The sequence below is a fragment of the Canis aureus genome, chromosome 1 (assembly GCF_053574225.1).
Source record: "Canis aureus isolate CA01 chromosome 1, VMU_Caureus_v.1.0, whole genome shotgun sequence".
Taxonomy (NCBI): Eukaryota; Metazoa; Chordata; class Mammalia; order Carnivora; family Canidae; genus Canis; species Canis aureus.
The window spans coordinates 48243555-48266862 of NC_135611.1; the positions used below are offsets into that span (position 1 = coordinate 48243555).

Here is a 23308-nt window from a genome sequence, read left to right on the forward strand (position 1 = left end):
AATATGTCATGTATATATTTTAAAGTAGTTCTATTTAGAGGTTGTACATGTTGTGGTAAGGACCACATACTGAACGACTCCTTTAGTTTCCTCACCTTAGGTGTAATACTGACTCGATAGTTGAAGCATAAGGACTATTATGAATAGTCACTATTATGAATGACTATTACCTTGAATTGAGTGAAGACTATCTTCTATGTTTATAGTACTCTAAGACCTAAATATAGCTTTATTTCTTAAAGGTCTCAAAATTAACTTCAGGGATGCTTATAAAATATTATCAAATAATGCTGATATAAATACTTAATGTATTATATTATGCGCACACATGCAGGAGGCAAATACTGTCATTTAAAAATCACCTTTTATAAAATTAAAAAGAACTCTAGGTAGCACTTTCTAAAATTCGTGAAATCATAGGCATGGAATTTCAGAAATGAAGGACACGTTGTCCAATCTGCCCCCCCCCTTTTTTCCTGACAACCAGAAATTCACAGAAGCAAGAATTCTTAAATCTGAAGCCGATTTAAAAATTTGGCAAATAGGCAAAATAGAAAAAAGTGCAGAATCTACGCCAAGAGTGTCTACTACACTTAACTACATAGGACTTTGATGCCTTATGGAAGAAAGAATGCTGATTTATTATTTTTTTTTAAATTAGTTAATTTTTACAAGTAGGCTCCACGCCCAGCCCAGCCCTGTGCCGAGCCCGACAGGGGGCTTGAACTCGGGACCCTGAGATCAAGACCTGAGCTGAGATCCAGTGTCCCAGATTAACGGACTGAGCCGAGCCCTCCAGGGCATCCCAATCTTGTCTGCTTGGACTTTAAAAAAAAATTTTTTTTAAGTATACATATAGGAACAATCACACAATCAGTGATGCTATTTCTTTGTCCACGACGGAAAACGCAGGATGGATGCACAAAGTTTCCGTTCCTGGCACGACATCAATGCGGTGGCGAAGAAGAGCAGTGAATTCTCTCTGTTGAAACGACGCCGTCTGGTCTCTTCCCTGTAAGACCAACCGAACAGCAGACACTGAGGTCCAAGATCACCGCCGGAGACTCTGGGACGACGGTCGCCTCGGCGCTTCCCGGTGGCTCCAACTTGGGACGCGGTGGGACGCCCGCCCGCTGCGGGCTCAGGGCGGGCCCAGGGCGGGCCCAGGGCGGGCCGGGGCAGGGCGCCCGCCGTCGCGTTGCGGGGTGGGCAGGATTTCTCAGGTCGGGGGGGCGCAGAGCCGACTACTTTGTTTTCCTCGTGGGAGCAGGCTGGGAAGCAGCCCTGCACGGCGAGGACGGCGAGCTGCGCGTGTGCACGCGCGTGAGCGCCGGTGTGTGCACGCGTGAGTGTGCGCTCGGGCGAGCGCAGCGGGGCGGAGGCGAGCGCGAGCAGGTGGCGGCGGGCGGGCGGCGGGCGGCGGGCGGCGGGGGGCCGGGCGGGGCGGGGCGGGGCGGGGCGGGCGTCCACCGGCGGGGCGCGGGTCCCCAGCGCGCGAGGGCGCGAGGCCGGCCGGGGAGGCGCCTGCCAGCCGCGCCGGGTCACGTGGCGCGGTCACGTGGCGCGGAGCCGGGCCCAGCGGCGGCGGCGGCGGCCGAGGGAGGCGGAGACTCGGTCGAGACGCGGGGCGGGGGGAGGCGGCGGCGGCGGCGGCGGCGGCGGCGGCGGCGGCGGCGGCGGCGGCGGCGCGGGGCTGCTGGAGGCGGAGGCGGAGAGGCGCGGAGGAGCGCGGGGCCGCCGCCACGGGCGCTAGGAGGTGAGGCGGGCGCGGGGCCGCTGTCACGGGCGCCGGGGCCGCGCGCTGCCGCCCTCCGCGGCGAGGAGGCGGCGGGCCCCGGCGCCGCCGGCAGCGCCCTCCCGAGCCCGGCCGGGCGCCCGCCCCTCGAGGTGGGCTCGCGGCCCCCGGCGCCGGCCAGGCCCGTGTGCGCGCGCGGGCGGGGGGCGCGGGCGGGGGGCGCGGCGGGCGGCGGCGGCGGCGGCGGCGGGCGGGGAGGGCGGCGGCGGCCCGGCCGGGCGGGAGGCCGGTCCTCGGGCGGGGGGCGGGGGGCGGCGGCGGCGGCGGCGGCGGCGGGCGGGCCGCCTCGGGTGGGCTCTCCCGGGGGCGCGGACGGCGGGCTCCGGGCGGCGCTGCCTGCTGTTGAGCCGTGTTCGCCTTTTGTTTCAGCGTACAGGAAAATGGGGCGAAATAGAGCTTGGTGTGCGTGTGTGTGTAAATCAGGAGGCGTTTGGCTCGGAGCCATTTTTTCTTCTTCTTCTTAATTGTGGAGAGAGAAGATCCCTTAAAACGGTTTCCCCGGGGAGACGGGGCTGTGCTCCTCCTCTTCCTCCCACCCCCACCCGCAGCGTGCGGACGGAGTGGATTTCCCCCCTGCCCCTGCCCCTGCCCCTGCCCCTGCCCCTGCCCACCTTCCGTCCTCCAGGCTGTGCCCTCCCTTCCCGCCCCACCTCGGCGAAGCCCCGAGCGTGCGGGGCGTCTGCAGAGCGGCCCGGTCACCTGTCGTGGCAGCTGCATGGAAACGCTGGCGCTTCTGCTGTCTGGTCTGTACGGTTTCCTCTGGCAAATCAACGGAGATTCCGCTCAGAATACCAACCCTTCCTCTTTTCCCTGCGCTTAAAAACAAAGTGCATGGTGCTGGCTCTGAAGTTGGACCCGCTTGGGCCAGCAGCAGGGAGAGGTGTCTGACTTTTCCTCGCCACATCACTTCAAGGTTGGAAAGGTGAGGGCCACCTGGCTTTGTGGAAGGAAATGAGGGTGACACGGTCCTCCCGGGGATGGATGCGACTTACCTGCTAAATACCTGCTAAATCGCTAATTGCTGATCAGAAAGTCTTCCGACACACTTCTCTTCCTGGGGACAGTCAGCTTCCCTTGCAGGGAACTGTTTCCTGGATTTCTGTATTTAGTTGGGGGCTCTTCTCTTTCTATTTGGCACTCCAGGACTCCCAGTAGACAGGTTTTTGAAAAAGCACAGAGAAAGAACATTCATTTCTAAGGTTTTGAGGAATGCAAAAATCTTATCTTTGCGGGGGTCCCTTTATTTCTGCTTCTTTGTGTCTTGGGTTTCCATTTGTTAGTAACTGGAATTTAGTTTTGGCCCTCGGGGCCCGTGGGAATGGTGCTGTGGTCCCGGAGAGGGCTCATCACCAGGCCCGGCAGCACCAGATAGCTGGGATTTGAGGTCGTGATGGATGTGAAGTGACAGGGCACCTTGCACAGAGCCACACTGCAATCCAGAGAGCAGCTAGCTGCCCAGACTCCTGGCCGTCTGGTGGGGCATATTGGGAGCTGATCCCAACATTTTGCAATGATAGCCACATTAAGACCTGGAGGACCTCAGGCGACCCCCCCCCCTTCTTTTCTTGATATTTACTATCGTGGAAATGAATATATGAATAAATTGTGAAAAGCCAAATCTAGTGTTTAGTTCCTCAGTTTAAAGAATAGTACTTAATTTGTAGGAAAGAGTTATTTGAAGACGTGAATTTTCTTTAAGAATTTTAAGTGCTCTATTTTAGTAAGGGCTGTGAAAGTAGCAGGATCTTCATGTGATGGGGGAAGGTGGTTGACCTCTAGAGTTAGAAGTATGTAGACCTGAGTTAGAGGAAATCATATGGGGAAAATTTCTAATACAGTGGAGCTCTCAGGATACAAGAGTAGGAAGCCAGCATTGCTTCCTGTGCCTGAGAAATAATAATAATGTATTTTCTACTGTATACTTTAAAATTGACTTCATTTAGAAAAGATGTGTGTGTCATGTTGGACTGACTTTCTGTTTTCATATGGAGCTATAAGAGTGGTAGTTTGGTTATTCACGCGTTTTTCCCACCCAAACTCTGAGTTAAAAAAAAAAAAAAATTCTTTGACCTATATAAGGATACATGGTAATGGAAGTAATGGAAGAAGTAGAGAGACAGTGGCCTTCCTTTGAGTGGAATGTCTGCCTTCTCACTAGCTAGTGTCTGGGACAGAAAGTGAAGCCCAGGTTTTCTCTTGGTTTTACTGAGTATCCGAAATCAGGCATGTTTATTGAGTGCCTACCATGTGCATGGTGAAGCTAAGACATTATTCTTCATCTGTTCCACTGCACTTGCAATATCAATTGCAGTCTCCCTCCTGTTCTTTTCCGTATGTGGAGAAAGATTGAAGATAGATTGAGTGGGCCAGCTATGCATGTGATTCACAAAAACTCATTAAAAATTGAGTTAAACTTCTGTTAGGAAATACTTTGGTTTAGTTATTGCATTGGCTCCTCTTTAGGAATCTGTGAAGTATTTTCAGTATTACCTTCCTGAAATTGTTCATTTGCCCAGGGAGACTGCTGACACAGCAGGGAATATGTAATTAAAATGTAAAATTTCTTTTAATTTGGCTGGGATAATGTTCAGTTACTCAATTTTAACATACCAAAGATACTGTTGTTTGTGTGGCAAAATATACATATAACATTTATCATCTTAACAGTTCCGTGGCATTAGTACATTCACATTGTTGTGTAGCCATCACCACTGTTCATGGCCAGAACTTTCATCTTCCTGCACTGAAGCGTTGTACCTGTTAAACAATAACTTCTCATTCCCTTCTCCCTGGACCCCTGGCAATCAACCTTCCACTTTCTCTCTCTGAGTTTGACTACTTTGAGCCCCTCACATAAGTGCAGTCATACAGTATTCGTCCTTTTGTGACTGGCTTACTTCACTTAGCATGTCTTCAAGGTTCATCCACGTTGTAGCATGTGTCAGAATTTCTGTCCCTTTTAAGGCTGATTAATAAATGCCCCATTAGTATACAAATGTGTCACATACATACGTGTATGGACCACATTTTGTTGATGAATATTCTAAATTTTATACAGAATGTTAACAATCATGATAATTTCATGATGCTCAGGAACACTTAATCACTGGAGATCGTATATACCTATGTTAAAACAGGGAAATGAGTTATTTAGTGCACAGTACCTTTAAAAAATATAGGGTCCAGAGGGGATAAAGGTAATATATATGTTATATCCTTGCTGGGTCATTTCCCTTGCATGTGGATTGTGATGTAGGGTACACCTTTTTGAAATTTGCGGATGATGCAGATGATGTTTTTATTTCCCAGATAATGTTACAATGGTGGTATATTTTGCTGTATGAAAGAATATATAGGGCTCACTCTGAGGTATAGATTATACAGGAAGGGTGGGGAAGTTGTCTATTTTCCCCTTTGTTTGCCACTTTACAAAATCATGAGTTATTATTTCCCTTGCATCTTGCATTGGTGACAGCTGAGGTTTTTTTCTCTCTCTTTTTGAGTATCTTTATGAATACCTCTGTTTTATCATTTATGGTATATTTCAGTCCATTTCAGTTAGTTTCCTTTTGATGCTCAAATTGTCCTATCTTTGTGACTAAGGCTTAGTCAGGTTGGCTCCAAGTCCTTATGACATGCCTCTAATAACATATAGTAGCTTCTTTGCTTTTTGCTATGACGAAATGTTCCAGGCTCATCTTGTACCCTTTCTATTCCAGATTTGGAATCAGAACAGACCATTTTTAAAAGGAAAAATCAATGACCAATAAACATTAAAATTTGCAATTTCACTAGTAATTAATGAAATGAAATGAAAAACAGTGATAAGATGCCATTTGTTATGAACTGAAGGTGTCTTTCCCAAATTCATGTGTTGAAGCCCTAACCTGCAGTGTAATGGTGTTTGGAGATGGAGACTTTGAGAGGTAATTAGGGTTAGGTGAGATCATGAGGGTGGAGCTCTCAGGATAGGATTAGTGCCCTTGTAAGAAGAGACACCGGAGACCTTGGTGATCCCTGGCCCAGTTATGCCCAAAGAAGAGGTCATATGAGCACATGGCCAGATGGCAACCATCTACAAACTAAAGGAGAGGCCTCAGAATGAAACCTACCTTGCTGGCATTTCAGTCTTGGACTTCCAGCTTTCAGAACTGTGTGAAATAAATTTTTGCTGTTTATGCCAATCAGTCTATGCTATTTTGTTATGACCACCTGAGCCAACTAAGACACCATTTTTAATGTATTGGTAATATTATTCAGGCTCAATTTACACCTTATTAGATGTGACTTGATTTGGTAAAGCATAGTATATGTAAAGTATTATATTATTATGATTCTTCTGTAACTTCTCTTGATAGTCTTAATATTTGGGCATTTCTCGGTTTGAAAGAGGAATAAGGCAGATAGTAATTTCCAGTGCTGGTGAAGATGAAGGGAAATGTGTACTCTCTGTTCTAGTGGAGATGTAAATTGATGCCTCATTCTAAATAGCTGCTATTATGTATCAAAATGTAAAACTTACATAGCATTTAATCTAGCAAATTCATATTTAGGAATTTATCCTAAAGAAATACATAATAGGAAAAGTTAGAAAATATATATGTATGTAATAAAAAAGTGGCACCTGAGTGGCTCAGTAGTTGAGTGTCTGCCTTCAGCTCAGGTCATGATCCCCGGGTCCTGGGATCAAGTCCCTCATCAGGTTCCCCACAGGGAGCCTGCTTCTCCCTCTACTTGTATCTCTGCCTCTCTGTCTCATGAATAAATAAATAAGTAAAATATTTAAATAATAATAAAGAACTACTTACTATATATAATTATATAGTAAATAATTTTGAGGAAGGAATTGATTAAATAGATTATGGTACTTCCATTCCATGAAACCACTGAAAATAATGATATGAATCTATACTGTTTCCAGTCTGGAAAGATGCCTACGACATATTATTGATTTAAAAAGGTAGGTTACAGAACTGTAGGTGTAGCACTTCCATAATATATAGGCATAGAAAACGCTGTACAACTAGGCTTCGGATGCCAAGAACCAGCCCTCTGAGGATCTCTAGGCTTTGGTTGGTCTGTTTTGGTTGCCATGTCTCAAAGACTGCACCAACTGGTTTCATTCTTGTGTAATAAGATTCAGTTTTCCTGGAGAGGGGGAATATAATTGGCCAAATTTGGGTAGTTTGCTGTGAGTGTGTGTGTTTGTGTGTATGTGTCTGATTGCTGTTAGTTTCACAAAAACCTATGGAATGCAGGAGTCAGAAGCAAAGTTGGGGTGCTTTTAGCTAAAGAAAGGGGAATAACTTTCTAAGAAGACAGATAAATGCCACTACATACTTAGCTAACATTAAATAAATTCTTTGCTCAAAAATGTTGAATTAATTACCAACGTGTCCATAAATGACTGCAAACTCTGATAAGCTTGGTCTTTCTTTTCCCCTAACCATTCCATTTTGGCATGATAGGACCTATACCAGTGGGTCAATTCTATCTGGTTTCTTGCTTTCATAGAAAACATTGGGTTGAAATTAATATTTTGGGGTTACTTATGGATTTTAAGAGTTATGCTATTTTCCCTTTAATGTGGTTAATTCAGGATCAAATATATTTCTCTGATTTCAGTGAACAGGAATAGAAAAGTCTTGTGCTTGTGTGGTGTCAATGATACCCACCCTTGAAAGAGAATTTTAAGAATAGAATTGAAAAGTAATGTTTATGGACATCCTCCAGTAGTAATGGTGTAGTAGGTTGTAGTGAGTTGTGAATTAATCTCTAGGTGTGCAGAGGTGCTCTGCAGGTAATATAGACTTATTTGAACAGCTTTCTCCCTGTTGGTTATTTTTAGTCAAAAGCACAACTAGAGTCAGTATGGGTGTGAAAGAATCTGAGAGGGGCACCTGGGTGGCTCACAGGTTGAACATCTGTCTTCGGCTTAGGTCGTGATCCTGGGGTCCTGGGATCAAGTCCTGCATCAGGCCCCCCACAGGGAACCTGCTTCTCCCTCTGCCTATGTCTCTGCCTCTCTCTGTGTGTCTCTCATGAATAAATAAATAAAATCTTAAAAAAAAAAAAAAAGGAAGAGCTCTGAGAAAGATAGCACACACTACAATTTATTTTCTTTGAAATATGAAAGACTCAATTTTAGATCTTAATGGATGTGAAAGGGTTTGGAAAGGCATAGTATAAGGTGTTATGTTGTTACAGTTATTTCTGGGTTCTTTTTGTAGTCTTGACATGTGGGTATCTCCTCCCAGCTTGGAATGGCCACAGTAGAGCCACAGGGTTAAAGTTTTTGTCGTATTGGCTTTTTTATGTATGACGTGGAGCTCGATCCTGGGACCCTGGGATCATGACCTGAGCTGAAGGCAGATGCTTAACTAACTGAGCACCCAGACGTCCCAGAAGTTGGCCTTTTTAACTTTTTTTTTTTTTTTTTTTTTTAGATTTTTAAGTAACCTCTGCATCCTGGGGCTCGAACTCATAACCCTGAGATCAAGAGTTGCATGCTCTACTGACTGAGCCAGCCAAGTGTCCCGACTTTGACCTTTTGAATGAATAATTTTTATGACAAAAGTCTCAACCTTTTAAGTCTCTGCTGTTGATCCAGCTAGTTAATGGTTGGAACATTGGGTTCTAAAGGCTCTTGTATCTACTTTCAACAACCTTTTCTCAATGTTTTCAAATTCCACTTAAATGTTACAGACAGATGTCACTGAGTTCTTTCATCTTACCGAATGTTTCCTTTACCAGTTTCTTGGAAATGACAAAAGGAAGATTAAACTTCTGAGGCATTTACTCCTGATTTGTGTGTGTATGTAATTTTCAGTGTCTGGCAAGGGAAATCAGGAGTCTTTTGTAGAAAACTCTTTTTCAGTACACATTTGTTGTCTTCTACATTATTTTCCTTTATTTTGGGCTATTAAGAATATATGTCCCTGGGAAACCACATGGCATTGTTATTGAGCATCGTGACTAAATAGTAGTGTCAGAGGTCCAGGCTGAGCAGTCAGTCCTGGGATGACTTTCTTATTCCTGAAAAGTTGATCAGTGGTTGATGTTACCATATGCTGAGAATATGTAGGATTATCTTTGTACATAATCAACTTTTTAAGCTTCAGACAACCCGCTTTGCCGTAAAACCAGATGGACAGATTCAGCCCCAGTGGTTGGAATATCAAAACATGCATCATAAGAAGTTGGGCATATGCTGTGAATGAAAACCCTGGTCAACCAAAGCTGACATTTTAGGCAGCTAGAGTTACTGTGCGAACTGTTAACCAGAAAATTTAACTATTTGTCGACATTTGTCAAATGAGTGGGGAATGTCTTCAAAAAATGATACCTGTGTTTAACTTAGAGAAAGGCATAGCCAGGTAGACGAATGTTGTTTGCGCTCAAGTCACTTGAGTTTTTCCAGCCCTTACAAATAGTTTGAACCTTTTTCATTTTTCTTGTCTTTTCTTGTGAAATGAGAAACCCTGTCTTGTGTTTTCTCTGTAAAAGTGAACTTTTCTGGGCTAATTTTCTGATAACTGAATAATAAATTCTGTAATAATTTGAAATGCTTGGATAAAAACATAGCTCTTAGCAGAAGATAGCTAGCTCTGTTTGCGTATCTTATTCCATTAGTAATAATTTTAAATACTGTGACAGAAATGAGAAGGAGAGTGGCATGCGTATTATTTTGTCTCCTTACCCAGCTTTGATTCTAAGGGACTTGGGAATAAATTAAGTAGTATAGGATTGGGGTGCTGCCCAGAATCTATCCGTTACAGCTTACTAGAGCATCAATTCCCAGCCCTTTTGGATTTATGGCGCCCTTATTGTGTTTGATTTTGCATCTCCCTGCTCCTCACCATTGTAATGACTGTGACGGTCAGGACTGTGTTACCAGTGGAGAGTGAAGTACTGATAGATGGAGTCCACAAACTCATAATTCAGTTTTATCTAATTATGTCAGCTTTTAATTTTAACTAATTAACATTAACAATGTTAATTGTTAACATTAACAAGCCACATAATTTCATTGCTCTATGAAATATTTGTTTTTCATCAATTAAAATTAATGTTTTGAAAAATTTTGTGAAAAAGTGTACTGAATAGTACTTACATCTTATGTGTATTTATGTGCTAGAAATGCTAGAGAAGCATTAAGTACCATTGTAGGTCCCTCCTAGGCTAAAAATGCTTTCCCTTACAGAGGCATATATAGAAGCAGTAGTGTTTATGAGATGTTTTGAAATCAGTTTTCTGTGAATATAATGTAAGTTTATTGTGAATAAATAAAGAAGTCTCAAGGTTGAGCTTATGGTTCAGAAATGGTCTTTTTTAATTCTGAGAGAACAGAGATGTCACACTGTTTTCCTTCTCCTAGTGTTTTGTATGTTGCATGTAACTATGGTCTCCTTGACCTACTAATGATTTTACAAATGCCTTATCTTTGGCTTTCCTTCCCCTCTGTTTAGATGGTAAAGTTCTTTGTTTTTCACGCAACACAGAAAGGTGGCTTGTGCTTGATTTTGGGGAATCAATTTGTTTCCTGGCAGAATAAGACATATATTATATAATAAGACAGCCAGAACTTTTTGTGGGAGATTGAATAAGCACTGCCATGTGAAAGATGCTAATAATCTGTGAAGTTAATTTAAGCCGGTTACTTCAACTTTTTAATTTTATTCTGTTAGTATCAAACCTTTTCCTGCATTGTTAACTAGCAAAATTGGTTTGAAGTTGAACCTTCTTTGATGCTAATGAGTGATAAAGTGGACCCAGGGTGAAATGTCTGGAGAGGGAGGCATGCTGGGGAGTCTGGACTTATTCACAAATTAGATCATGAATGAGCTTCCAGAAGCTAGGATTTGGTTTAAACCGTTTCTCTTCATTTTGTGTCTAACTGGCCTTAAGTATTGTTACCACATCCTATGATTTTGAGAAGTAAACTATCTTATAGTGTGGGAAACTCCATGGAAACAAGGTAATAGAGATCTGCCTGGGGATTTTGGGAGAAGACAATCAACGGGGATGCAAACTTTGAACTACTGAATTTTTAGTCCAGTAGTTTTAATCACGGTCACACTTTTTTCTGTGTGAAAAACATTTTGTTTCTTGGCTTCTATATTTTATATGTGGAACTTCAGTGTTGCATGAGACTTACAACTTTCTGCTTACTTAATTTTTAATATAATAATATGGCTAATATTAATCCTTAATATTTTAACTCTGACTTAATATGAATGATATGTATATTGGCATATCAAAAGAAGTATAGTAGTTCTGGGGTGCCTGGGTGGCTCAGTCAGTTAAAGCATTTGCCTTTGGCTCAGGTTGTGATCCCAGGGTCCTGGGATTGAGTCCCACATTGGGCACCCTGTTCAGTGGGGAGTCTGCTTAGTTCCTCCTACCGCTCTTGTGTACATAATAAAATCTTTAAAAAAAAAAAAAAGACAGTAGTCCTCCCTTATCCACAGTTTTGCTTTCTGTGGTTTCAGTTACCCACTGTCACCTGCAGTGTGGAAATAGATGATCCTTCTGATGTAACACCAGAACATCAGTGGTAGCCTAAGGCTCCATCACAGTGCCTGAGTCATTCACGTCATCATGTAGCATTGTAGCATCTCACATCATCAGAACAAGTAGGGTGAAACTAGTACAAGATCTTTCCAGAGAGAAGGAAAGAGATCACATTTACATAACCTTTGTTAGAGTATATTGTTATAATTGTTCTATTTCACTATTATTGTTTATTTCTTACTGTGCCAGATTTATTTTTTTAAAGATTTATCTATCTATCTATCTATCTATCTATCTATCTATCTATCTATCTATTTATTTATTTATGATAGACATAGAGAGAGAGAGAGGCAGAGACACAGGTAGAAGGCAAAGCAAGCTCCATGCCGGGAGCCTGATGTGGGACTTGATCCCGGGACTCCAGAATCGCACCCTGGGCCAAAGGCAGGTGCTAAACTGCTGAGCCACCCAGGGATCCCCTGTGCCTGATTTATAAATCAGACTTTATCACAGGTAAGTACATGCAGGAAAGAAAAATACAAATAGGGTTCAGAACCATTTGCAATTTGAGGCATCCATTGGAGTGTTGGAATGTGTCCCTTGAGGATGGATGAGGGAAGACTCCTCTCTTCTCTCTTTGAATTCTCAGTCCATTCTAAATTTAAAAACAGAAAAAACCCCCCATAAATTACTAAGATAGATTGGTTTGAATATAAGCTTCTGAGTTAGATGTAACTGGATTTTGTTTTTTTTTTTTTTAAGAGAGGAATGGGAGTGGGTGGGGAAGGGCAGAGGGAGAGAGGGAGAGAATCCTGAATGGGCTCCATGCCCAGCATGGAATCCGATGTGGGGCTCAGTCTCACGACCCTGAGATCATGACCTGAGCTGAAATCAAGAGTCAGACACTCAACCTACTGAGCCATCCACGTGCCCCTAGATGTAACTGCATTTTATTTAAAAAGATGCTTTTTCTTTGTGAGTCTCTAGAAGTTCAATTATAATGGGGCTCTAAGTAGAAGGTGTCTGCTCACCTGTGGCAAAGGCTTTTCTGTTTTCTTTTTTCTGTATACCTGATTGGCTGGTACAGGAGTTTTGAGTCTGGTTTGCCCTGTTGTAAGATCTTTGCACACTTTTTTTTGTTTGTTTTGTTTTGTTTTTTTGCTCAGCAATTTAGTACCTGCCTTTGGCCCAGGACGTGATTCTGGAGTCCTGGGATCAAGTCCCACATGGGGCTCCCTGCTTGGAGCCTGCTTCTCCCTCTGCCTGTGTCTCTGCTTCTCTCTCTCTCTGTGTCTCTCATGAATAAATAAATAAAATCTTAAAAAAAAAAAGCTTCCCATTCTTCATTGCAGCTCAGGTCATGATCTCCATGTAGGATGGAGCCCTGGGGCTCCATGCTCAGTGTGGAGTCTCCTTGAGATTTTCTCCCTCAGTCCCCCTCTGGTACTCCCCTTCCCCTCTACTCCTCTCCTCCTTGTCCAGGTGTGCATGCACAAGCTCTCTCTCTAAAATAACTCTTTAAAAAAAATTTACTGTGTTATGGATACTAACCCTTTTTCTTTTGTGTGTGTTATATTTTCCCAGTTTGTTGGTTGCCTTTCAGCTCTTAATCTGTTCATGACATATTTTGATGTATAAAAGTTTTAAGTTTTCTATGTATTCAAGTCTACCAATCTTTTTTCCACGTTTTGACTTTGATGGTTTGCTTAGAAAGTTTTCCATGGAGCATTTTTTTTTCCCTCTCATTTTTAAGCAGACAGGTATTGAAAACTTTTTAAAATAAGCTTTTTATTTTGGAATAATTTTGGATTTACAGACAAGGTACAAGAATAGTACAGAGAGTTCCTGTATGCCCTTCACCCAGCTTCCTCTAATGTAAAATGCTATGTAACTACAGAACATTTGTCAAAACTAGTATGCCGGTACATCATTATTAACTAAACTGTCAACTTCTTTTAGATTTCATCAGTGTTTTCACCAATGTCCTTCTTTGGGCCCTTATGTTGTATTACCTGGGGTGGGTTTTAAAGAGGCAGGCTCCAAATGGCAACACGCGTCTTAGCATAGTTGTACTTACAGCACGTTTGTGAGGAACGTTTACAGTCCTTTCACACGTATGTGGGATTTGGCTGGAGGATAGTCTTGATTACTGGTCTTGTAAGACACATCTGCCCCTGGGGAGCAGACGGCCTGGCCAGGGCTTGGTGGTGCACATGTGGGCCATGTGCAACTCTGGGCCTGGCTTTGCTTCTCACCGTGTCTACACTGACAGTGCTGCTTCCCTTCTCTCTTCCTGCTAACTCCCTCGTGTGTCTTTGCTCCCACGCTCTTACCTCATTCTTCTTTCCCTGGACCAGAGTGGAAAGTCATGGTATATCGTGGATTTTTAACTCTGGGAGAGAAAGGACCCTTCCTGTGAGGAAGTTTTTTATGTTCTAGACATCAAGGTAAACCCAGAATATCACTACTTTCAGCCTTCAGAATGTTGGTGTGAGGCACGACCGGCCTTCTGACTTTCTGCCCACATGATGTGTGTTGTAGCTAAAGGGGGAAAATGTGGTTGGCACAGAAGATTGTGTGTCTTACTCTATAGAAAGGTCTGAAAATCTCCGTGGTTTCTGTGCCCGTCTCTACCCTGGTCTTAAGTGGAGACAGATGAACAGAGTTAAAAGGTGGAGAGGGCAGGCTGGGGATCATGGCTTCATGCCTCCACTGCTTGACAAAAACAGCATTAGCAGGGAGGCCTTAGATGCCCTTGCACTCATTGTCTGTTAGGCTCAAGTATGTTAGTGCGAGTTAGGCTGAGCTTTCTCATGGCTAATGTGGAGCTTCTGCTTGTGCGTTCAAATCAGTCTTCCTTCTCCTAGCTTAAATTTTCTTAATCTTTTCTGGCTTGGAAAACAACCCTACCCTGCCTTTCCATCTAGAAAGCAGTGAGAACATGAGATCTCGCTTAAGGAGGAGAGATCAGTGAAGGAGCAGAGAGGAGGACATTGCCTTTGGTTTTCTATAGGCCTGGGAGACAGTTTCTGTAGTGTTGCTCTAATCCATCCCAACTGTTAGAATCAGTTGATGGTATTGGAAAGTCTCTAACCAAGCCACGGGTAAATCAGTAGGTATATAATTTTTAAAGCAGAGCGTCCTTTAGTAGATTGTACCCTCTTGTGTTTGGCCAGATAAGAGTCAGCCGCCTTTTTTTTTTTTTCCAGAGTTCTTCTCAGTGACTTGTGACTTTCCATTGCAAATAATAATTGCTTACATATGCATAGCACATAGTTTACAAAGCATTTGTCCATATGTCCGTATGCCATTTTATTTGCTCTTTACAACAACCTTGTACATTATATTAAGCACATATTTTCTTATTTTATGAGGAAACTGAGGCCAACGGACTTGCCTGTAATCATATAATTTAAGCAGAAGTCTTGGGGCTTGAGTCTGTACCAGCTGAAAGTCCCCTGTGGCCTTTCTTTTACCCCCTTGCTACTCTGTGGCCTCCCCTCCAAGCCAGTCTTCTCAGTTATATAGATGCACTGCAGGTGAGGCTGGTGGAGGTTTTCTGTTGGCAGTCTTGCATGATGTTGGTGACCAGAGCGTATATCCCAGATTGGTAATTAGCAGACCTGCTGAGTGCTTGTCTGCCATCTTTTCTTCCCTTCTTCCTTAGTAATGGGGTTGGGTTTTGTATAGACCCCTGTCCCCATGTAACTGCAGAGAAAGTGATCCATTCTCAGTGCAGGGGTAAATCCTGATGTGTTCAGCCCCTCATGCTGGTCCCATTTGCTGTAGGTAATTGCTGGAGGGTAAGCAAGAGACCTGATCCTGGCCAATGAAATGTGAGGGAGGTCTGCCAGGAGATTCTGGAAAACATGTCAACCTTAAAATGGCTACACTAGATAGCCCTTTTCCTCTGAAAACTGTTATTTGGTTGTGATGCCTACAACTGTGACAGTTATTTTACTACAATCTGAACATGAAGCTAGTGCATGAGAGGAGTCAGAGCCAAGAAAACACAGAAAACTCTTCAGAGCCTACCACCATCATTGCTTTTGACTTGTTATGTAAAATAAGTTTTCTCATTGATTGGGCAATTTGAGTTGGGATGGTTGGTTACTTGTACCTAATGACATGCTAATTTATGCAGTAGTTATCAGATCCATGGATTGCTTGCTCTCTTGATTGATACATTCATACCAGGAAGGAGAAATACAGGATATAAAGGTAGAACTTGATCTAGTCAGAGGGTCAGAGATGGCTTCCCTGAGGAAATGGCAGAGGCCTTGGTGGGAGAGATTCCTGTTCATGCTGGGCCTTGTATCCGATGTTTAAGGATTTTGGTTTATTTGCAAGAGCAGAGCCATTGAAGGATTTAAATACATTGAAAGGTGAGGCAGGAAGGCATTGAGCTGCTCCTGCTGAAGAAAATCTTGGTTTAACATTCCAAAGAGTGAAGTTTGACTTGAGCAGGCAAGGAGTAGTCAGTGGCTAAAGGCCCTGCTGATTAGCAGGTACATCCAGAAAGCACAGAAGAGCATCTCTGCTAGGAATCTCATGAAGTAAATAATCCAGATTCTTTTCTTCCTCCTTGCCAGTACACACACACACACACATACATGCGCACACACACACAGAGGCAAGAACACACACAGGCAGCTTTCATGTGTTTTAATTTAGGCATAATTTGTGAATGAATGTCTGTCATTCTCTTAGGGTTTGAATCATTTAAGTTAAAAAATTGCAGCCAAGAAATCTGTGTTGGGGTTACAAAAGCAGTATAGATGGTTTCATTGTAAATAAAATTTTAGGAATGCATTAATGTATCTGAAATTGAACTTTTAGCATCTCCAAAGGTTTTTCTCCAGGTTCGTTATAATAAGATCTGCTCTGATTCTCATACATATGGATATATTAGCAAAACTGGATTACATCCCAGTGTAAGCAGGCGGGGAACCTGCCTGAACCATAGAGTGGAAGTGCAATGAAAGCTGCAGTGTTCCTGTAATTATATTAGGATGTGATGTAGTCCCTCCCTATGTTTATTAATTAGTGGAGTTGTAATGAGACTTCCCCCCCATGCTTTTAAGGATGCTGATCAGTGGGCATCCGGGCAGGATTTTAGTTGTGTTTGGGAACCTTCTGTGTACAAGTGGGAGGGATCCATGTTTCAGGTAGTGGCAGGTGAGCCTCCCGCCAAGTTGGCATAATGGGAACAGGACTCTTCTGGGTTGCCATCTGTTTGTGGCTGATAGGAAACCAGCAGTGGCTTCTGAGGAGTTTATGTTGAAATACTTAGGAATTAGTAATGTTAAGACCATGCTGTTCATGTGTTAGGAGGTGGGGGGAAATAAGACTGTATGTAGTGATTTTTCATTATTACTTATTTCAGGAGATGGCTGCTTAGGTTCAACAGTCTCCACCCCCACCCTCTGAAAAACCACAGCTCTCTTCTGCCCACCCGGACTGACCATTCAAATCAGTTTCAGTTCTGTACTGAGTTTCCCATGGCAAGGAAATACATTACTCACATGACTCACGTGTGATACTGTGCATAGTGTTTGCCCCTGAAGGGGTTCAGTCTGTCTCTGTAACTCTTTAAATGTGTCATGGTTTTGTTTTTTTTTTTTTTTTTTCCCAAAAATTTTAAGTTGTAAGATATAATTAATAACATTTATAATTTTAATCATTTTAAAGTGTACAGTTCAGTGGCTTTAAGTACATTGATACTGTTGTATAACCATCATGATGTTTTTTAGCAAGTACTTTGACATATTTAAAAAACAGTGGAAAAAAACAGTGAATGCTTCTTTTCTGTGTATCAAATATATTTATAAAATCATCAGCATGCTCTGCCTAATGTGATGTCCCTTTGGACTTTAAGCTGGACTATACTTCCTTTCTTTCTTTCTTTCTTTTTTTTTTTTTAATATTTTATTTATTCATGAGAGAGAGACAGAGACAGAGACACAGGCAGAGGGAGAAGCAGGTTTCCTGTAAGGAGCCCAATGTGGGACTCCATCCTGGATCTCGGAATCAGGCCCTGAGCCGAAGGTAGATGCTCAACCACTGCCCTGTATTTCCTTTCCAGATGGGAGCTGGGTAGGTGGAATGGAGGTGCTGTGCCCCCATTTCTTTGGGTTTGGTTTGCTCCTCTTGCTCTGGGAGGCTCTTCTGTCCAGGCACAGTGGTTTTCAGTGGTGTCCTAAAAGCAGCTGTCTCCTGATTTATATTTTAAAACAAAGGTGTGGAATAGAGAACAACTCACTACTCCTTTAACCTAGCATAACTTGCCGTGTTAACTACAGGAACTGAACTGTGGTTGCCTGGTGAGGTGGTGTGAGGTTGGAGTTATCCCTTTTAACCCCTGCCAGAGAAGCAAGGTCCAGGGTGGCACCTGCTGTCTCCTGGCTTTGGACCCTGCTGGGTTCAGTCTGTCACTTGTAAGTTTCTGTCTTGCTTTTTTCAGAACAGTCAACAGAAAGGACTGGAGAGCCCTCTATTAGTTTGAGGTTTGTTGGTTACAAGTCAAAGGGACCTAAGTGAACTTAAACAAAAAAAGGGAACTTAGTGGAAACTTTCTGAGTTGCATACTGCAATCTTGGCAGGGAAGCAACTGGGTCTCAGATCAGGATCCAGAGATTGGGACACTCCATGAATGGTCCTGTTGATTCTTTCCTTCCCTCTATCCCCCTCTCTTAGCTTCCCTCCATGGTTCTGAGTTACTCTCTTCTGTCAAAGACCAACATTCTCTATTCCTTCTCTATTCTTTGGTCACTGTGGCAGACATGGCCACCAACACTCATGTTTTCCATATTAATCCAAATATCTAGAGAGAGACTATTTTCTCTATGTTCCAGAATTTCTTAGGAAGAACTGAGAGTGGTCACGGAAAATGGTGACACTCATGATAAGTTGTGGGAGGACATGGGGCAGTTGATGAGGCATTGAGGTTTAGCAGAAAGGACTTCCCTGCTACAGTTTACAAGAAGTATTAATAGTTATGAAATGACCCAGGCTGTGAAACCACCTAAACTATGTGTTAAAATTTAAAGCAAAATGAAACAATAAAGCCCAAAACTAAACCAAAATGATGCTACCATCAAAACGCTGCTACCAGGGTACCTGAGTGGCTCAGTGGTTGAGTGTCTGCCTTTGGCTCAGGTTGTGATCCCGGGGTCCTGGGATCGAGTCCCACATCAGGTTCCCTGCATTGAGCCTACTTTTCCCTCTGCCTATGTCTTTGCCTCTCTCTCTCCATCTCTAATGAATAAATAAAATTAAAAAAAAAAAAAAAAAGCTGCTTCCATTACCAACAAAAAAAACCTGTAAGTTGAGGAGATGAACCTGCTAAATAAATTCCAAAATTACTTTTTCTAAAATTAAATGTCTTTTTAGTAGAATGCATTATAGCTCATTTTCATATCCACATTGGTTGAACTCAGAGAAATTGTGATCAAAGTTTAATCAAGCAGGGTAGCTTGATCCGGGAGACATATTTCTGAAAACTTGAGTATAAATAAAATATTTTAAATGCATAGGGAGAGCTTATTATCAGAAGAAATCCTTCTGTAATTTTTTTCTAAAATTCACTAGTTTAACTTTGTGAATTTGAATCTTCCTGCATCATATTCACTTAAATCAAGATGTATGAGGGTGATCTTTAGAAGTGTCGAATCTCTATATTGTACACCTGAAACTAATATAACACTGTATATTAACTACACTGGAATTAAAAAAAAAGTATCAGTGGATTGTTCATCCTTACAGTCATTATATTGTTGGGGTCTCCAGGTCATTGGAAGGTCATGCACTCCACTGATTTCTGAGGTTGTCCTATTTTTAGTTGTCTGGTTACATAGATTCCATATACGAATTCGAGAACCCTCTGTGAGTTGGAATTGAATTAGGATTCAGTATTCTTCTTCTTTTTTTTTTTCTAAAGATTTTATTTATTTACTCATGAAAGACACACACACACACACACAGGCACAGACACAGGCAGAAGGAGAAACAGGCTCCACACAGAGAGTCTGACGCGGGACTGGATCCATAGACCCTAGGCTGAAGGCAGCGCTAAACCGCTAAGCCACCCAGGCTGCTTGGGATTCAGTATTCTGTGTGAGTTGTGAACCTATGTGTAATAATCCAAAGAGATTTGACAGTATCACTTAGTGATTGCAAAGTAAAGAAGAGTGGCCTGATAGTTTTGGAAATTAGTGTCATTTGAGAATTTGGTAATTTATAAACCTGTTGGTTTATCATCTTCCCAAATGTGCACGATCTACTTTGTTTGCACATCGTTGTAAAAGTGATTTTTTTAACCCATTTGGGTTATAGTATACATCAGATTAAAACTCAGCTTTCTCTCCCCAGAACATGTGGGGTGTGTGTATGCCATGTTACTGGAGTTGAGGGGGGAGGGCATGATTAGCACTGAATAAACATGGCTACAATGGAAGACCACCCTCTGGATGGCTGCTCTTACATGCCTCTTCCTCTGCTGAATTTCCTACCTTCAAAAGGGTAGGAAACATTTATTACTGCTTTAAAGGATTTAAAAGCCAAGTGCTATTCTAAAATAGTCCTGGAAGAGCCCTGCTATTGAATGAAAATTGAGAGTGTTACATGTAGGTCGTGGGAAGCCCTTTATCTCACCTGACCTCTCTGCTCTTCTGTGGGCTTCTTTCCACACGCTATGGGGGATGCCCCTGAAATGTCAGATCTTAAATAGAAAGCCTTGAGCTGTACTTCTCTCATCAAAAATGCAGAGCCAGGGAACTCTGAGGGCTAGGGAGACTCGGTGTCTTCAAAATGACAAGTTAGAAGTAATAATGTAAAAACAGAAAAGACTATGAAAAGACTAATTTCATGTAGTACCTGGCAGCACAGAAGATCAAGTTAATATGGTGAATTTGACAAGGCATCACCTTTTAGTTGACAAAGCATGTTACATTCTTCAGAGCATTTTTATGAATGTCACTTTTGATCCGTATTTGTTGATGAAGCGTGGAGCAATAGTCTGCGTGTATACAGATGGGACACTTGAGTTTGGAGAAGTTGTGCACCACTTGAGGCCTCCCAGCCACTAGCCAACGGAGCCGACCAGATCCTCTCTTCTGATTGCTTGATTCCTGGCCTGGTTCTTTTCCATCTCATGTCCTTGCCTGTCCAGCTTACAAGAGATTTTACTTGATGAGAACGTAATTTACTTTTTTAGACTCGACTTCTCCCACAAAAGAGTTGAGATAGCTTAAAAGTAACGACTAAGAAGGAAGTTATGTTGATAGAAAATTTTGGCTCAAGAAAGGCAAATACTGGCTTTTTTCTTAAACTTTAAAATGAAAATAAGAAGGAAACTGACGAAAATTAAATCCTTTCTGTGCACCCAGAGCTACCTACCAGTTCTTAGGTCATTGCCCATCCCCTAGGTATTAAGCACTCTATAAAACCTTTTTGTTTTGTCCTGAATTTAGGATTGGGTGAATGGAAAAGGAGTAAACGGATGAGGGAACTTTGTGGTTACAGACACTGTGGCTTTGCTCTCTTGGTATTCTATCTACTATGCTGGTTTTTGATGTTTTTAGAAGTTTAAGCATAAAAAAAACCCCAGTAAAATATTATAGTACAATGGAGGAAAATCCCCTACTCTCCACCAGTATTACAGCTCTTCACCAGAGCTTACTTTTGAATCCTATTCTCATATATATATTTTTTTCATATTTTTAATCAAGACTACAGATACCTTTGGGGTTCCTGGGTGGTGCATTCAGTTGAGCAACTGATGCTTGGTTTCTGTTCAGGTTGTGATCTCAGGGTCTTGAGATCAAGCCCTGTGTTGGGCTCCATGCTCAGCAGGGAGTCTGCTTGAGAGTCTCTCACCTCTCCCTCTATCTTTCCTGCCTTTGTGTGCTCCCTCTCTCAAATAAATCTTTTTAAAAAAAATTGTTTTGTGTGCTTTTTAAAATTTAACATGGCTTAAGTATTTTTCATGTTTCTATGTTCTTCATAATTATACTGTTTTATTGTGATATATATAAAATGAAATGTATCATTTTAACTGTTTTAAAGCATACAGTTCATTGGCTGTAAGGACATTCACATTGTTTTGCAACTGCCATCATCACCATCCATCTCCCAGAACTCTTTTTGTCTTTCAGAGCTGAAGCTCTGTGCCTGTTAAACAATAATTCCCCCTTCCCCTCCCACTCCCGCCCCTGGCAGCCACCATTGTACTTTCTGTGTCTATGAGCTCGATTACTCTAGATGCCTCATATAAATGGAATTGCACACCAAATGTCTTTTTTTTTATGACTGGCTTATTTCACTTAGGTCTTCAAAGTTCATCCATGTTGGAGCATGTGTCAGAGTTTCCTTCCTTTTTAAGGCTGATATTTCATTGCATGTATATGGCACACTTTGTTTATTCATTCATCTGTTGATGGACACTTGGGTAATTATACTTTTTTGAAGACTGATACTCTGTCAAGCATATAAATGATACTTCAGTGTTTGGCTATTACGGAGTGTTTGTATTGTTTCTAATTTGGGACTGGTTTAAAATAAAGATGTGGGGCACCTGGGTGGCTCAGTGGGTTAAGTGTCTGCCTTCGACATGGACCATGATCTCAGGGTTCTGAGACCAAGCCCCGCATTTCCCTCTCCCTCTGACCCCCTTCCCACTTGTGCTCTCTCTCTCCCCCTCTGTCTTAAAAATAAATAAATAAAATAAATAAATAAATAAATAAATAAATAAATAAATAAATAAAATCTTTAAAAAATAAAGATGTGATAAATATTGTCTATTTTTTTAATCCTTCCGGGTTTTTTCTTTTGAATGGATTATACTAACACTCATGCTCATGTTCGCTCTTTACTCAGTTCAAATTTAGGCTGAACTTTTAGATGACGAGAATTTAGATGTGTGCTAAATAGAATGCATTATTCTGCATTTTACATAAATATGCCTTAGTTTGTTTAGTGAGGAAGGACCATCTAAAGAATTCTTAACTCAGTGTTGCCTCAGTGGGAGCAGAATGCAGTGGTTTACAGATGCCAGCAATGACTGATGTTTCACTAGTAGAACTGATTCTAGACAGTATTCACAAAGGGTCTGGGCTGATGAACGATCATACCAGTCTTCAAGAACGATACAGTTACAATGCTGAGAGTATAATTGTTACAAGACCTAGTGGTTCCTCCAGGGAAAAATTGGTATCTCTTCCTGTTTTCATTGTTATCGATCACTGGCATGTCTGTGAACACAGAACTATGATGAGAGGTGGGAGTCTTGCCCTCAAAAATCTTGCGTCCAGGTTGGCATGTCAAACAGAAAACCAAAGCCACGGAGTGATAGGAGAAGCCATCCTAGCTTCACACAGAGGAAAGGGCAGGCTTCTCTGCTTCTTAGCCTGTTGTTAGTTAGACTGAGGGGGAGTGTAGACCCTAAGAGGCCAGAAGAGGGTTCTTCATTTTGAGTTCTTGCTTCTGCAGTGCTAGGCCTTGCAGGCCAGCCCGCTGCTGTAGGGGTCCAGGGTTACCCTAAGTGTTGTGCCCCTGCTGTGGAGGCTGTACAGGCCGGCCTGCCCAGTCAAATTCCCATTTCCCTCACTGGCCTGGGGTGGATGGCTGTTCCCTAAATCCCTTCAGCGGGAAGAGGTGTGTTTGCCTTTGCCCAGCCTGCGTAAGGCCCTTTGGTACTTTTCTAGGAGTCTGACCTTTTAGAAATTCCTCAGTTTACTACAGATGGTTTTTTGTGTCACTTATTCTTGTGTGTGTGTGTGTTTTTTCCCATTGTACTGAATTCTCTTAATAGTACTAATTTCATTCAATTCTGTTGGGTTTTCCAGATGGAAAAATATTTACAAATAAGGATGACTTTGGCTCTTTGCTTTTTTATGTGACTTCTTTCTTTTTTCCTGTCATAATGCACTTCCTGGAATATCTAGAGTTATGTCAAGTAGTACTGTTGGTGAACATCTTTGGCTTACTCCTCTCCTTAGCCAG

At 42.4% G+C, this 23308-nt stretch overlaps 1 protein-coding gene across 3 annotated transcripts in view; it reads left to right on the plus strand.

Annotated features, from left to right (window-relative positions):
* The first annotated feature begins 1660 nt into the window (after nt 1-1660).
* The window catches only part of TULP4 (TUB like protein 4), a 224972-nt gene continuing 203324 nt past the window's right edge, over nt 1661-23308 (plus strand). For 2 of the 3 annotated variants that reach the window (XM_077898513.1, XM_077898548.1), the window contains exon 1: nt 1661-1756. The gene's annotated coding sequence lies outside the window, so the exon portion shown is untranslated. Of the gene's footprint in view, nt 1757-2164; nt 2718-23308 lie in introns of all 3 variants that reach the window. The other variant, XM_077898530.1, reaches the window with a different exon arrangement.